This window comes from Scyliorhinus torazame, chromosome 10 (assembly GCF_047496885.1).
Source record: "Scyliorhinus torazame isolate Kashiwa2021f chromosome 10, sScyTor2.1, whole genome shotgun sequence".
In the NCBI taxonomy this organism is placed as follows: domain Eukaryota; kingdom Metazoa; phylum Chordata; class Chondrichthyes; order Carcharhiniformes; family Scyliorhinidae; genus Scyliorhinus; species Scyliorhinus torazame.
The window spans coordinates 201146256-201160587 of NC_092716.1; the positions used below are offsets into that span (position 1 = coordinate 201146256).

Consider the following 14332-nt stretch of genomic DNA (forward strand, 5'->3'; position numbering starts at 1 on the left):
ACTACAAATTTCCAAGATTCTATGTAGTGTTAACTAGCCAATGTCTCCTGCATTCAAAGAACTAAAAGGAAGTTGGAAGCTTGAACAATGCTTTGTGCTGCTATTGGTACCGCTGTGAGGGATGCTCCTATTGTCACCATTGGTGGGCAGATTATAAGCCTACAGGTTCAAACTGTCTGAATTAAATTTTGATATATTTATGTATCAGTTAACAATGGAAAAAATGACACACCAAGATTTCACTCTTTAAAACGTTTACTGTAAGAAATGACTGAAAAACACCAGGGACTAAATAGTGTTTTTTCATTTTGTAGGCAAATTATACTTTAAGTTACAGTAAAAGATATTTCCGATTTAAATCTCCCACTATGGTTATACATTACACTGTCCCTTAAGCGGACACTTCAACTTCCAGAACCAGTCGAAAATTATTCTCACCTATCGGTAACTTGCTTCTTTTTTAACTTTCTGAGCCAGGCAATTTCTTATTCCAAAATTTATTTTCACTGTGATGGTCCCAATCTAGGTGAATCTTCCAGCCTCCTTGAAATCCTCACAAACTTTCTCTTTTCAATCTGGGCACAAGCTCTCACTCATGTTCTGCACATGAACAATAACGTTAGCACTTTCTCTGCTTCACATGCCGGACTGGCTGCCTCTAAGTGCTGCTTTCTGTCTCTGGGATGGCTGAAGACCACACCCAAAAACAATTACTGTCAGTCTGTGATATTCATGAATTTATAGGGAGGCCTGTAACCTGATCTAAAATAGGAGCTTCTGCTTCCCTCTTACCAATGGCAATATAAAACATATAAGCCTTGTGTCTAGGTAGAAATGCTAATGATCTATCCTTGATTTCAATTCCCTTTCATCTTAGAAGTAAATCGATAGTTTACAGAACACCTGTTTACAGCTCGATACCAAGAAAGACTTTTGGTCACTCCCAGTCTACTCATGGCATACGCGAGACTGCTGCTGTTGCATCCAAGCATAACTACCTTGTACCCTTCTTTCCAGTGAAACAATCTGTGCCCTTCCTTTGATCTCTAACAATCAAACCACCCAGTCTTGCCGTCAGGCAGACTGCAGACAGGTCACATGACCCCATCATTTACCCTAACTTTAAAGCTACAGTCCCAAAAATAATAATCTTATAAACTGTACAACTGTAACAATACTGATTTAATATTCGTGCAGCCTAAGACCAGGCTGTATAGAGTGGATATTAAAATCACTTATACTGAAGAGCCTGGTAAATTAACTGTCGGGTGTGTGTCGCTGGGTAGCACTCTTGCCTTTTGGTTAGAAGATCATGGCCGGAATTTCTGGCCCTTCCCACTGGTGGGATCTTCCAGTTCCACTGATGCCAACCCCTGGCAGCACTTTCCCTAATGGCGGAGGGTGCAGGGCACACAAAACCCCATAGACATTGGCAGGACCGGAGGAGTCCACCCCCAGCTTCTGCTGCCGGAAACTACGCTGTGGGTTGGCAGGTGGGGCGTTGGGGGGGGGGGGGGGGGGGGGGGGGGAAGGAAAATATCCCACCCCATGGATTCAAGCACTTCTTCAGGGACTCAAGTACAAAATCTAGACAGTTGCTCCGAATCTAGCATCGAGGGAGCAACTACCTTTTGGATGAGATGTTAACTCGAGGCCCCAGCTGCCCTCTCAGGTGGGTGTAAAAGATTCCACAGCGCTATCTTGATGAGCAGGGGAATTCTCCCTAGTGTCCTGGCGAATATTCATCCCTCAACCAACATCACTAAGAAATAACCTGGTCTGATCGTACTGACTCTGCCAGCCTCTCTTCAGCAGTCTTATTTGTGTCCTGCTGGAGAACTATTCTGAAATACTGCAGGGATTGGAGACAGTAGTCAATGGTGGAAATAGTATTATTTAATGAAATTCCTTTCTTGTGAAAAGTTTTCTATTAGTTGTGTTCTTCTTAAACAAAGGGGGCACTCTTGTTATTATTTTATCTTTATCACACTGAAGTAAACCCATTGTTATCCTTCAATTAGAAGAGGAAATGTAGAGAAAGTGTTTTCAATCTAGTTGAGAGCTGATAGACTTATCCCAACAACGGCAGACAGATTAAAGTGACGGGGCAGCTGTGGAGCTGCCACCACTACCATCTGCTGGGGAACCTGGCACAGCAGCCTTTTAGTCTGCCTGGGTAGATCATACTTCGGAGCAGTATGATAGTGTGCAATCATTGCTCATCTTCATCTCTTCATTCAACAAGCATGTTCCAGGTACAGAGGCTGGTGGAATTGAGGAAGGGGAAGATTTTAAAAAGCTGACGTTTGGGAGCGTCTGACCGTTGGAAGCTTTAAACACCTCGGGGCGTATTTGCAGCAGTCAAATCTATTTATTGCTCACCCGGGCTATAATCAGACCACTAAACTGGCACCAGCCACGAGTGCCATATTATATCAAATTAGAACAAGAGGATTAATTGCTCAGAGGAGGGAAGGTTTGCATCTACAGTCCCATTCCACAAATTTAGGATATTCTTTTTTTAAAATAAATTTAGAGTACCCAATTCATTTTTTCCAATTAAGGGGCAATTGAGTATGGCCAATCCACCTACCCTGCACATCTTTGGGTTGTGGGGGCGAAACCCACGCAAACACGGGGAGAATGTGCAAACTCAACACAGACTGTGACCCAGAACCAGGATCGAACCTGGGACCTCAGCGCCGTGAGGCAGCAATGCTAACCACTGCGCCACCGTGCTGCCCTAATTTAGGATATTCTAAATTACAATAAAACCGATTGTCCTTTTAGAATGTAGTCACTGTTCCAATGTAAGAAACGTAGCTGTCAATTTGCACATAGCAAGTTCCCCCCATCGGTAATACAATAATCTGCTTTCTGTGATGTTAGTTGAAGGATACGTATTGGCCAGGGCACTAGTGAGAACTTCCCTGTTCTTCTTCGAAGCAGTAGCTTGAGGTCTTTTATGTCCATCTTAGAGACCTCAGTTTAATGTCACATTCAAAGGATGTTACGTCAACACTACAGCACCCCCTCAGTGTTGCAGTGGCATGTCAACCTGAACTATGTATTCAAATCTCTAAGTCGGAGGTGAGTGCGATACAAACCGTATGAGGTAATGAAGTCAAAGCATTAGTTCCATTTCATTGTTTTCACCGTTTGGTCAGACTATGGTGTCAGAAATGTTTTACATTATACTTATAATAATAAGCAAAGAGTCAGATGGTTTTGAGTATTCAGGTTGATTGGATGAGGAGTGCACTGGGATGTGACAAAGAATCCAGCAAGGCTCTGAGAATGCCATCATTCACAAAGTCAAGTCAGGACATGAGTAAGAGTTAATGAAGGCAAATGATTTGATTTTCCTGTTACAAATGAGTCAAGAGATGGTTAGCAGATGTCACAAGATAACTGTTGCAATAAAGGGTTGTTAGTCAGGTGAAAGTAAGCTCACTTTGAATTCTGACCCAGGTGGTTTGTAATTCCATTCACATATAGGTATACAATTTGAGGACTGAAATATTAGGTTTAATATAACTGCCATTACATTAAATGTCAAGCAATTAACGCAACCAGATCTTGTTTAAATTGATCAAGTATACAGGACAGAATTTCCCCGGTCACATGGAGATGGGCCTCAAGATTGGGGAGGAGGGGGGGGTGGGGGCTGCGCCATTAGAGGGGAGGCTGAGCCTGCTGAGCTCCCCTGGGGCAGGGCAGGATGTGGATTCACTGCCTACTACAATGAGGCAGGCAGCCAGTTTAAATAAGTAAGGCCACCAATCAAGGTGAAGTTTTTAGGCTCACTGGCATTTTGCCAATGACAGAGCGGCCTCCTGTTGTAAGAGACCACCAGCTCAAATGAGGTTCCATGCTCCAATTCTGGGACCGCAGGGCAGAATGGCGGCCCTCACGACCCCTCTCAGAGTGGTTCTCCCTACGTACCGCAGAATCAGCTGCCTTCTCCTGCCCTAGAACAAGTTTAGTTATTTTTATCCCCTCCATTTTGAGGCGCCCTCATATTCACAGACCTGCCTCAGCAGCGCCCACCTCTCGCGGTGAGGATGGCAAGGCGAGGCAGCTAATTTGGAGGCATCCTTCAGAGGATGACACCATGTGGCCCCAAGGCCAGGGTCCCGAAGCTCGCACAAACCTTTGTGGATGAACATCTGTCAGGTTTCTGACCTTTAAGAGAAACATGTCCCATTCTTTTACTATTCAGCCAAACAGTGTTGACAGCTGTGCAGAGGTTCTCATTGGCTGAGCTATGTGTTTAGCCTATTGTTAATCTTTCAAGCTTCATTTACAAGTTTTTGGTCCAGGGGAATGCAGAAGTCACTTGACTCTGCTTGTTGTGTGTTAGCAACTATTTCCTTACCTTGGTTGTGCAAGCTATAGCCCAGTTGGTGGCATTTTCATCTCAGTCCCTCTCCAGAGCCTTAAGCATATAATCTAGGCTGACACTCCAATGTAGTAAAAAGCATGGGATACTTTGACTAATTTAAACCATTTTAAGATATTCCAACAGAGACTTTTCCCTGAATTCTAGGTTATAGTGGTTTGTCATCGCTGATAAGGGCAACAATTGACCTAACAGAATTACTGAACCTTGCGCTGAAATAAAAGCCATTGAACTGTTCTGTGTCTAAAATGCAGAAATGTGATATGAATTGTGCTGGCATTCATTATTCACAGTGCTGGTTTGTCACTATTTTTGCATTGGGTAAAATGTTAGCTGATGTTTCTGTCATAATATACACCAGTATATCATGGTGCAGACACACACTGATGGACACACAGTGGGACCAATCAACATACACAACACCGCAGCCAATCACCAGTGAGAGCACACGCACTACAAAGACAGGGGGCATCAGAGTTCCCGCTCATTCGAGTAGCAGCTAGCTAGGAGCACAGAGCTCACAGCCTGCAACACAGACATTCACCATGTGCTGAGTGCATCAACTGGTTAGGATAAGGCAAAGGTCTTTAGTTAAAGCTAGTATCGTATTTACCCACAGTTCAAGCATGTTTAAATAGTTAACCTTATAATAAAATAGTGTTGCACTACTTCAAGTGTTGGTGACCTGTATGTGGTCCAGAACACCCAACACATCAGTTTCTTGTGGAGAATGACAAAATTAGTCCCACAACTATGGGTAGGCATTCGCCACAGTTCAAAGTCTCTAGGCTGGATTTTACCAGCTCCTTTGGCGACAAGCAGAGAGGCTGGCAAAACGGTGCGCAACGGGCATTTTACCAGTGGTGGGAAAGGTGGCTGGTGATCAGCCTGTCTGCAGCCGAGCTGATCCACTTAAGTGTCCAATTAAGTGCCTCTTCCTGCCTCTCCGTGGATTTTGCCCATGTTGTGAGGTTCTGCTGTCCCGTGGGGAGACTGAATTCTGCTGGCTTCCTGGCGGGCTCCAGGGTGGAGGCAGCTTCTTTTTAGGGAATTCTTTGGCCCTCTTAACAGCAGTGGCTGCTTCTTCAGCAACAACACTGCGATCCTCAGTGTGGTGTTCAATTGTTCTGTGTTTGACTATGTGAGTCCATTTACTATTGATGTTCACAGTAATTGATTGTTTAAGGCCAGGTGTGGACTCATGGAAAGGTAAACAAACAAACTGAAGAAAGATGTACAAGCCAGAGCTGAAGCATGGAATAGACATTTTAAAGCACAGTAATTAAAACCTGTTACACACATAGACACCAGTGTTATCACTGCATTGCTCTGAGATGTATATAACACTCAGTGACACCCATTCTCCTCACTGGGACTTGCTTGACTGGTCCTGACATCCTACAACATCACTTACCCATCTTCGATTGCCGTCAGCCATTGAGGCGCGCACTCCCTGCAGTGGCAGCCCCAGCAATGGCTGCTCTTTGTCATAGCACTACTGAGACTGCTGAGCTGACCCTTTTATTGGGCTGGCGGTCCACCTTGCTTAATAGGCTGCAGCCCTGGAAAATGAGGCGGTGCGATCTGCCCCCTGTAAATGCATATCAGCTACAGCCCCTTTATCCGTGTCTTTGCCCTAGGAGGGGGGCTCCCTTGCTCTTCCGCTGTGCTCCATGCCAGTGTGACTTTCTGGTGCATCGACAGCTTTCCACTGATATGTGTCTGCTGTCGGGAGCGGAGGGGGAGGGAGAGAGGGAGCGGAGGGTTGATGTGGTTGCTGGTACCTTCATTGTGCTGTTGTCTGGTTTCTGGTCATGTCATTGTTCTGTGATTTGGTTTGTCTCCTTTGTAAAGGTGGAATGTTGGTGACTTTATGGTATTGTTGCCTGTATAATGTTTTATGTATTTGATTTGTAATTGCTTTGGATTCTTTTATGCAATGGAACTGTCAATAAACTAAAATAAATCCACCACTTGTCAAAGTGGGATTGCGCCGCCCACCTCCCACGCATCAACTCCGGCAGAGGAACTCCTACCATTTCTGCAATATTGTGCCCCGTGATTCAACCCTTCCCCTTCAGGTTCAATAAGATTAATTCTTTAATTGGTCGCAGCAAGGATGAATTGGATTTAATTTTAACAGAAAGTGCTGGAAATACTCAACAGGTCACCAACCTGAAACATCAATTCTGTTTCTCTCTCCACTCATGCTGCCTGATCTGCTGAACATTTCCAACATTTTCTGTTTGTATTTTTGATTTCCAGCATCCGCAGTATTTTCCAATGCATTGTTAAGCGTGACTTACAAATTCTTATCTTAACCCTGTAATAGCCTCCAGGCCACAACAGTGTGTACTGTCTACTGAGCAAGATGGATTCTTTCTATAAATTCACACACCCGAACAGGCGCCGGAATGTGGCGACTAGGGGCTATTCACAGTAACTTCATTTGAAGCCGACTTGTGACAATAAGCGATTTTCATTTTCAGATGCTGTTTGGAACATCATCATATCAACAATGTTACTTCAACCTCGCTAACAATCAAAGCATGGTACAATAACTTTTTGCACTGTTACAACTTTTAAATTACATCAACATGTTCCTTTAGTGAAATTAAAGCTGATAATAATATGTAAACATAATATCAATGTAACTTTACCTTTGGTGAGAAGGCAGAAGAGTGACACAAGTAAATTGCTCATTCGGAGAGGTGGTACAGATAGAATGGGCCAAATGGCTTCTTTCTAGGCTGTAATAACTCTGTGATAATGCAATATAGCAAAATTACCTGCAGCCACTTATGCTGTACTCTAATGCCAAGATGAAAATACAATCAAATAGAATATATGCACTGGTCTCTAATGGTTGCCTATCCATTAAAGTTGTTATTTCAACCAGCTAGCTTCTCTCATTTAAATTCATGCATAAATTTAATTTATATGCCGGAGTTTTAATCTGTTTACCCCACCCCCTGCAGTTAATTACTTTAATTAATATCTTTTTTTCTCTCCACAGCTATAAAATTATACATGAAAAGTCATAAGTTCAGTAATAAATAAACCTTATTAGCTTACCCTTTTCCATTCAGTTTGATAGATTTGATTCTGTTGTATGTCAGCTTGGCCACATTATGCTTTTGTTTCCTTGACTATAAACTCCTGAAGCCAATGGGCCGGCATTTTCGTTACGTCTCTGCCACACTAGATCATGCAGAACAGAATTAGGTTAGAAGACATTAGTCCACTCTATATTAGATTGGAGTCAGATAATAAATTTTATGGAAATACACATATAGATTTCAGGAATTTTTTTAACTCATGTGCTCAGGCAGTGAGTATGTCAGATATTCGACTATGAGAGGCATCAAGACTGGCATCCATCCTCACCCAATGCCCAACCATGTTGCACTTTTCCCAAGAGGATTGCAGAATAGAAATTCCACCCCACCCCGCTTTCACACAGCACCTTTCTTTGCAAGCACAAGAGTTGCAACCTCTGCCCTTTTACAATCCTTTCCCACTCGCCAAAGGCCCAAATATTCTTTCCTGGTAAAACAGCAGCCCAGTTTCCAGGTAAGTAATTGGCTGGTGAGTTTTAAGAATGTATCCCTCTAAGCTGGAGCAATGGTTTAAACCAGTATTGAGGATATTAAATATTGCATTAAATTTGACTAGGTTAGCTATTAAAAATAATTACAGATAACAGTTGAGTGATATTTATAAACTTGAAACCTGATTAGTTAAATAAAATACACTAAAGGTGGCAGGACAGGTGATGAGCTGCAGATGTAGAAAGTGGGAGCTTGCGGACACCAATGTGCCTCATGGCAACCACATCTGCAGTAAGTGTCTGCAGCTCGAGAAACTTTAAGTCAGGCTTGATGGGGTGGAGTCTGAGCTTTAGACACTGTGTTGCATCGGGGAGGAGGAAAGTTACCTGGACATTTTGTTCAAGGATATATTAGCATCCCCTTTGGAGATCCAGAAGGTAGCGATGGAGGAACCTCAGCCCTTGCAATTGTCCAACACATTCGAGGATTTTGCAGCTTATGTGGGCAAGAGCAGAGACTGCAGGGTAGATGAATGGCACCATCGTACAGTGAACCAGTCAAATGGGGAGGATTAAAATGAAATGTAGTTTTGTAGAAAAGTAGTTAGAAATTAACACAGCAGTGGGCAGCACGGTGGCGCAGTGGGTAGCACCGCTGCCTCACGGCGCCGATGTCCCAGGTTCGATCCCGGACCTGGGTCACTGTCCATATTGAGTTTGCACATTCTCCCCGTGTTTGCGTGGGTTTCACCCCCATGACCCAAAGATGGGCAAGGTATGTGGATTGGCAATGCTAAATTGTCCCTTAATAGGAAAAGATGAATTGGGTACTCTAAATTTAAAAAAAAAAAATTAACACAGCCCAGTCCATCTCATGAACCCGCCTCTCTTCCACTGACTCTGTCTACACCTCCTGCTACCTTGGGAAAGCGGGCCGCATAATCAAATACCTCTCTCACCCGGGTTAATTTCTCTTCCATCGAGCAGTAGTCACAAAAGTCTGAGAACACGCACTAACAAGTTCAAAAATAGCTATTTCCTCACTGTTACAAACTCCTGAATGACACTCTTATGGACTGAACTGATCACTCTACTCATCTTCTCTACTGTTGTTAGCACTACTCCATATGTATGTGTCTATGTATTTACATTGTGTATTTATCGTATGTCCTATGTTTTTTCATACATGGAAAAATTGCCGATTGCACACAGAACAATACTTTTCACTGCACCTCGGTACACGTGACAAGAAATCTATATCTATAGTAGAGGGAATGTACAGTTAGGGGATAGATTCTGTTCACTGAAGCTGAGAGTGTGAGTTGGAAACGTTATGTTGTCTGCCCAGTGTCAGGGTTCGGACCGTCTCCTCTGGGCTGGTTAGAATTTTGGAATGAGAGGGGCAGGATCCAGTTGTCATGGTGCACATGGGTACCAATGACATAGGTACGACTAAGGAAGAGGTTCTGGTGAGGAAGTATGAGCAGCTAGAGGCTAATTTAAAAAGCAGAACCAGAAGGATTCTGGATTACAACCTGAGGCACGAGCAAATTGGCATAGGGCAAATAAGATCGGAGAATCGAATGCATGGCTCAAAGTTTGATGTTGGAGAAATGGGCTTTGATTCAAAGGGAATGAGTGAAAGAGGAAGATGTGTCCCAGAGAGTCGTATAACTAGGGCTGCAGAGAGGGCTTGAAACTAATGGGTGGGAGGGAGGATTCACATGAGGGAAGATTTGGAAAGTTAAGGAGAAAGGAGAAGGCAAGAGCGTAGGGTATTTTTTACAGGTGATGATAATCGGAGTGTGACTGGAAGGAACAGACCATACAAACATGAGAGCGCACCACCAAATATGGTAGGAATAGGGGAGAATGTCTTTAAACTAATAAAGGGGGAAGAGGGTCAGTGTGAAAGGAGATTTACAAATCCAAAAATAAAAGTCGAGGCAATAGGAAAATATGTTGATGTGTATGTCAATGTCAGTGAAGACCCACTGAGTGGAACAGGAAGGGATAGAGTACGGAATCTCACCTTCGGTTCCTGTGAGAAAACTGGTAAGAATCCCGCCAAAATGAAAACTCACCGAAATTGGAGCCTCTTTATGTTTTCCCCCACGTGATTCACGCTGCGCTCGTGGCGGCTTGTATCTGGGAAAATGTAACACATATAGAAACTGTTAAGAATTGTGGAAAACTAATATTACAAGATGACCCAATCCCACCCGCTGTTGTCCTCTGGTCCCCCAAACCTCCCCCCCACCACCCCCCTCCCGACTGTCCTCCGTGCACAGTCCAAAATCAAAAGCTCCCAATGCAGACCCCTTCAGAGGATAGGTGTGAGCGCGTTGTGTCAGCAGAAAGACAGGAGTCAAACTTTAGCAGAAACTGGGAAACACCAGAGCTTTCCTCACAGCAAGTGATCATCACTCTCCTACCTGGTATAGTGACCTGTTGACAGTGCTGACACGGGCCCATCACCTGGAGTGATGCTACATAGATTCTTGGAGGGGGGAACAGGGTGGTCGAGGAGGGGGTGGTGTTAAGCGCGGAAGGGGGGGGGATGGGAGGGAAATTGAGGGGGAGGAAGATTGAGGATGGGTGAAGGGGTGGGGAGATTTGTCGGGAGGGAAGGAAATGGGGTGTGGATGGTGTTAGCTGATGGACACAGCCTTGTCCTTGGAGAATCTTGAGATGATGAGGGCCTCCCTGGTCCTCCTTGCATGTCAGGCTCTCACTGAAGTCTATCCTCCATCCTCTGGTTCCTCCCTCGGCTTATCACATGCCCCTCCTGATCCGCCTCCTCCAGCATGCCGTCCCGCTGCTCTACCAGAAAGTAGGGGGACCCTCTGAGAGATGTACCGCAGGGCACCACCAGAGCAGTCAAGGCACAGAACCATATTATCAGTGGGCCGATGCACCGCTCAACATAGCACAGTTAGCAATGTGGGCCTCATTGTATCAGGTCTCAGCCTCGGCCTCAGACCTCCACACCACGATATCAGCCATGTCCTCAGCGGGTATCCCTTGTTCCCCACGAGATGACCCGTCATCCTTGGGTGGTCTTCAAAGACACCAGGGATCTTCGATTGCCCCAGGATGTAGCTGTCATGCATACTCCCAGGGTAGCATGCACACACGTGCATGATTCAGAGGTGGTGGCTGCACAAGTTCTGAACATTCAACATTCATGGAGTGGAACCCCTTCCAGTAAATACGCTCTGATGCCACGGTGCTCATTGGGCGACATGCGTGCCATCGATCGCCCCCTGGCCTGGGGCATCCCGGTGATTCTGGCAAATCCTGCAGCCTGGGCACCATGGTGGGCCTGGGCCATGTCGAAGTTGATATAGTCTGATTCTTGGGCATACGAACCATCTGTACAATCGGATACACCTGTGGGCGGAAGATCAGGATATGCCACACAGGTCTACGCTCGAGCCCTGGAAGAACCCAGTGGCCGTGGTGACCAGCATGGCCCACGGGGGCATGTGTCCTCCTCCTCCATGGGGTGTCATGTCTGCGCGAATGTGGCCCAAGTGCCTCGCTGTCTCTCTGCTGAGACAGAGTCTTCTGCAGCATATGGTGTCCTTCAGCTCATGGATTGACCAATGAGGCCTGTACACCTCGGTCCTTAGCTGGCCTCCCCTTCTGGATCCCTGCTCAGTCTGATGGCCGGCCGGATATTCAGGGTGTGCGAAGAACCCCCCCCTCCCCCCTGCCTCCAGCCTGTATGGTTACTGCTGCCTTCCATGGCGTCTGCCTGCCTCAGCTGCCACAAGCACAGCGTGAGAAGCCTCCATGGGATCCACACCTGCAAACTTAATTTGAAATGGAAGGAATTGGAGAAGGAGAGAGACCTACAAACTGTTATGGTTTCAATCCCAGACCTCAAATCTCCCAAGGCTCCCCCACCCTTACTATAACTGTCCCACCTTCTCAGAGTCTCATCCAGCGAACCTGTTGTGCTGGTAAACCTTGCTCTGCAAACTCGCTCTGAGCCAGATCAGGAGCCCTCGGCCCAAGGCCTCTGCCGAGAACATTAGGGAGGCCATGTTCAGCTGCCCCCTGCTCACCCAGACACTTAATATTTGGCTGCGAGAGGATTCTCAGAGGTGAAGACGGTCTGTAAAAGTTTCTATCGGCATACAAAGAGAAAAGGGTTGACAAAAACAAATGTAAGCCCCTTACAGTCCGAAACGGGGGAATTCAGAACGGGAACAAAGAAATGGCTGAGGAACTAAATTCATACTTTGCCTCTGTCTTCACAAAGGAAGACATCAATAATACCAGAAGTTCTGAGAAACACAGGTTTTAGTGAGGAGCTGAAGGAAATCAGTATTAGTAAAGAAATGGTTTCGGGGAAATTGATGCGATTAAAGGATGATAAATATCCAGGCACTGATAATCTTCATCCAAGAGCCCTTAAGGAAGTGGCCCTCGAAACAGTAGATATGTTGGTGCTCATTTTCCTAAATTATTTGGACTCTGGAATGGTTCCTACATATTGGAGGGTAGCTAATGTAAGCCAGCTATTCAAAAAGGGAAGTTGAGAGAAAATAAGGAACTATAGACCAGTGAACCTAATGCTGGTAGTGGGGACATTGCTAGAGTCCATTACAATGGATTCTATAGCACAGCATTTGGAAAGCAATGGTATGAATAAGACAAAGTCACCATGGATTTCTGAAGGGGAAATCATGCTTGACAAATTTACTGGAATTCTTTGCGGATGTAATTGGTAGAGTTGACCAAGGAGAACCATTGGATGTCATTTATTTATACTTTCAGAAGGCCTTCGACAAGGTCTCACATAGCAGATTACTATGTAAAGTTAAAACGCATGGAATTGCGGGTAGTGTCTTGAGATGGAGAGAAAGCTAGTGAACAGACAGGAAACAACGAATTGGAATACATAGAAACATAGAGAGAAAATGTATGTCCCTTCTTTACTATTTCTTACTCTGTGATTCTGGCCCTTGAACACTCCGCCTGTCACTTTTCTTATTCTCCTTACTGTCTTTTTCTCTTGTTCTTGATTTCCTCTATTCTGAATCCTTACGTAGGTTCCCATCCACTTGCCATTTTAGTTTAAAACCTCCTCAATCACTTTAGCAAGTCCCTGCTCCCCATCCCCCACCCGCCCCCACCAAGTGTTAGACGTTTTAGTTGCTGTGAAATGAAGAGTCTAAAGTTCTTGTTCCTTTTCACCAAACACCATTTATTTCACTTCCACAGCCTCTGCACAAAACTCTTAACAACACACCACCTCCCAGAGGCCACCTGAAGCCCCTTTACATATCAGTGTCAATTAATGGATACTTAACATAGGTGAGACAACTAATTGCAATGTCTCTTAACCCATTCCTTAACAGTCTCCCCTTCCTTGGAGAAAAAATAATAATTAGGTGAAAACAAAATTTCAATAAACTCAAAAACACACACATGATGTCCCCCCCTTTTCTTTTTTTTTTGTTTGGACGAGAAAAAAAAAAACAGTCACAGAAACAAGCGCCCTTCATTAACAATATCCAAAAGTTTCTGTGAACTCGCCCCTCTTTTCGTAAAACAGTCTGACAGTTGATAGCTACTGTCGACCCATTTAATTTTTGTTATTTCCCCTCTGTCCAACATCTGCTTCAAACTTGCGATGTCTATCCTTAACCTCTTTTCATTGACACTTTTTGTAGAGTGCACATTTTCCCACAGGAATTTATTGTCAATGTGACAGTTGATAGGTATATTACCCAAATCCCCTAATCCCAAAATTTCTGTCAATATCATACTTATATAAAAAGCCATATCCACCGCCTCAACAAGGCTTAACGTCTCAGCAGCTAAAGTGCTTTTTACCACTCTCCTTATTTTCTTTGTTTCCCACACAAGTGGGCAACATTTACCATTGTTCCCCAAAAGGAAAATTCTAAAACCTCCTGCGCTTGAAACCCCATCACATACATTTGCGTAGGACGCATCACTATAAACTCTGAGTTTCAAGTGCTTAAGGTCACCTAAAACCGGGAACTTCAAAACACACTCTTGCATTTTTAGTTTGGCCAACGCTTTATTTGCTCTTATTATGTCTTCCACTTTGGGATCATTCATTTTTGTACTCAACTCTAAGACATCAAAACTCACGTCCAGTCTAGTCTGTCTACCTAACCAGTTCAGTTGCCCAATTAAACTTCGTAGTTGCTCTTTTTCTATCTTTGAAACCATTGCATCTTTTTGTGAAACTCGGCCACGACAAATTGCTATTGGGGTGATGCTTTCCAAATAAGATTGCTAACGTAAAGTTGCCCCTAATTTAGTCTGTCCAATTTCCAGTCCAATATATTTAAATGCACCGGAAGCCTGACTTCAAACCCTGAATTCTTTCCTCA

General features: G+C 44.5%; 1 long non-coding RNA gene across 2 annotated transcripts in view; it reads right to left on the minus strand.

The window, feature by feature from the left end:
* Nucleotides 1–14332, minus strand: part of LOC140384504 (uncharacterized) — a 66950-nt gene that overhangs the window by 17703 nt on the left and 34915 nt on the right. The window contains exons 2-4 of one of the 2 annotated variants that reach the window (XR_011933071.1): nt 10037–10100; nt 7478–7603; nt 7063–7163 (exon numbers count right to left, since the gene is read on the minus strand). This is a non-coding gene — a long non-coding RNA (uncharacterized lncRNA). The remainder of the gene's footprint in view (nt 1–7062; nt 7164–7477; nt 7604–10036; nt 10101–14332) is intronic. The other variant, XR_011933072.1, reaches the window with a different exon arrangement.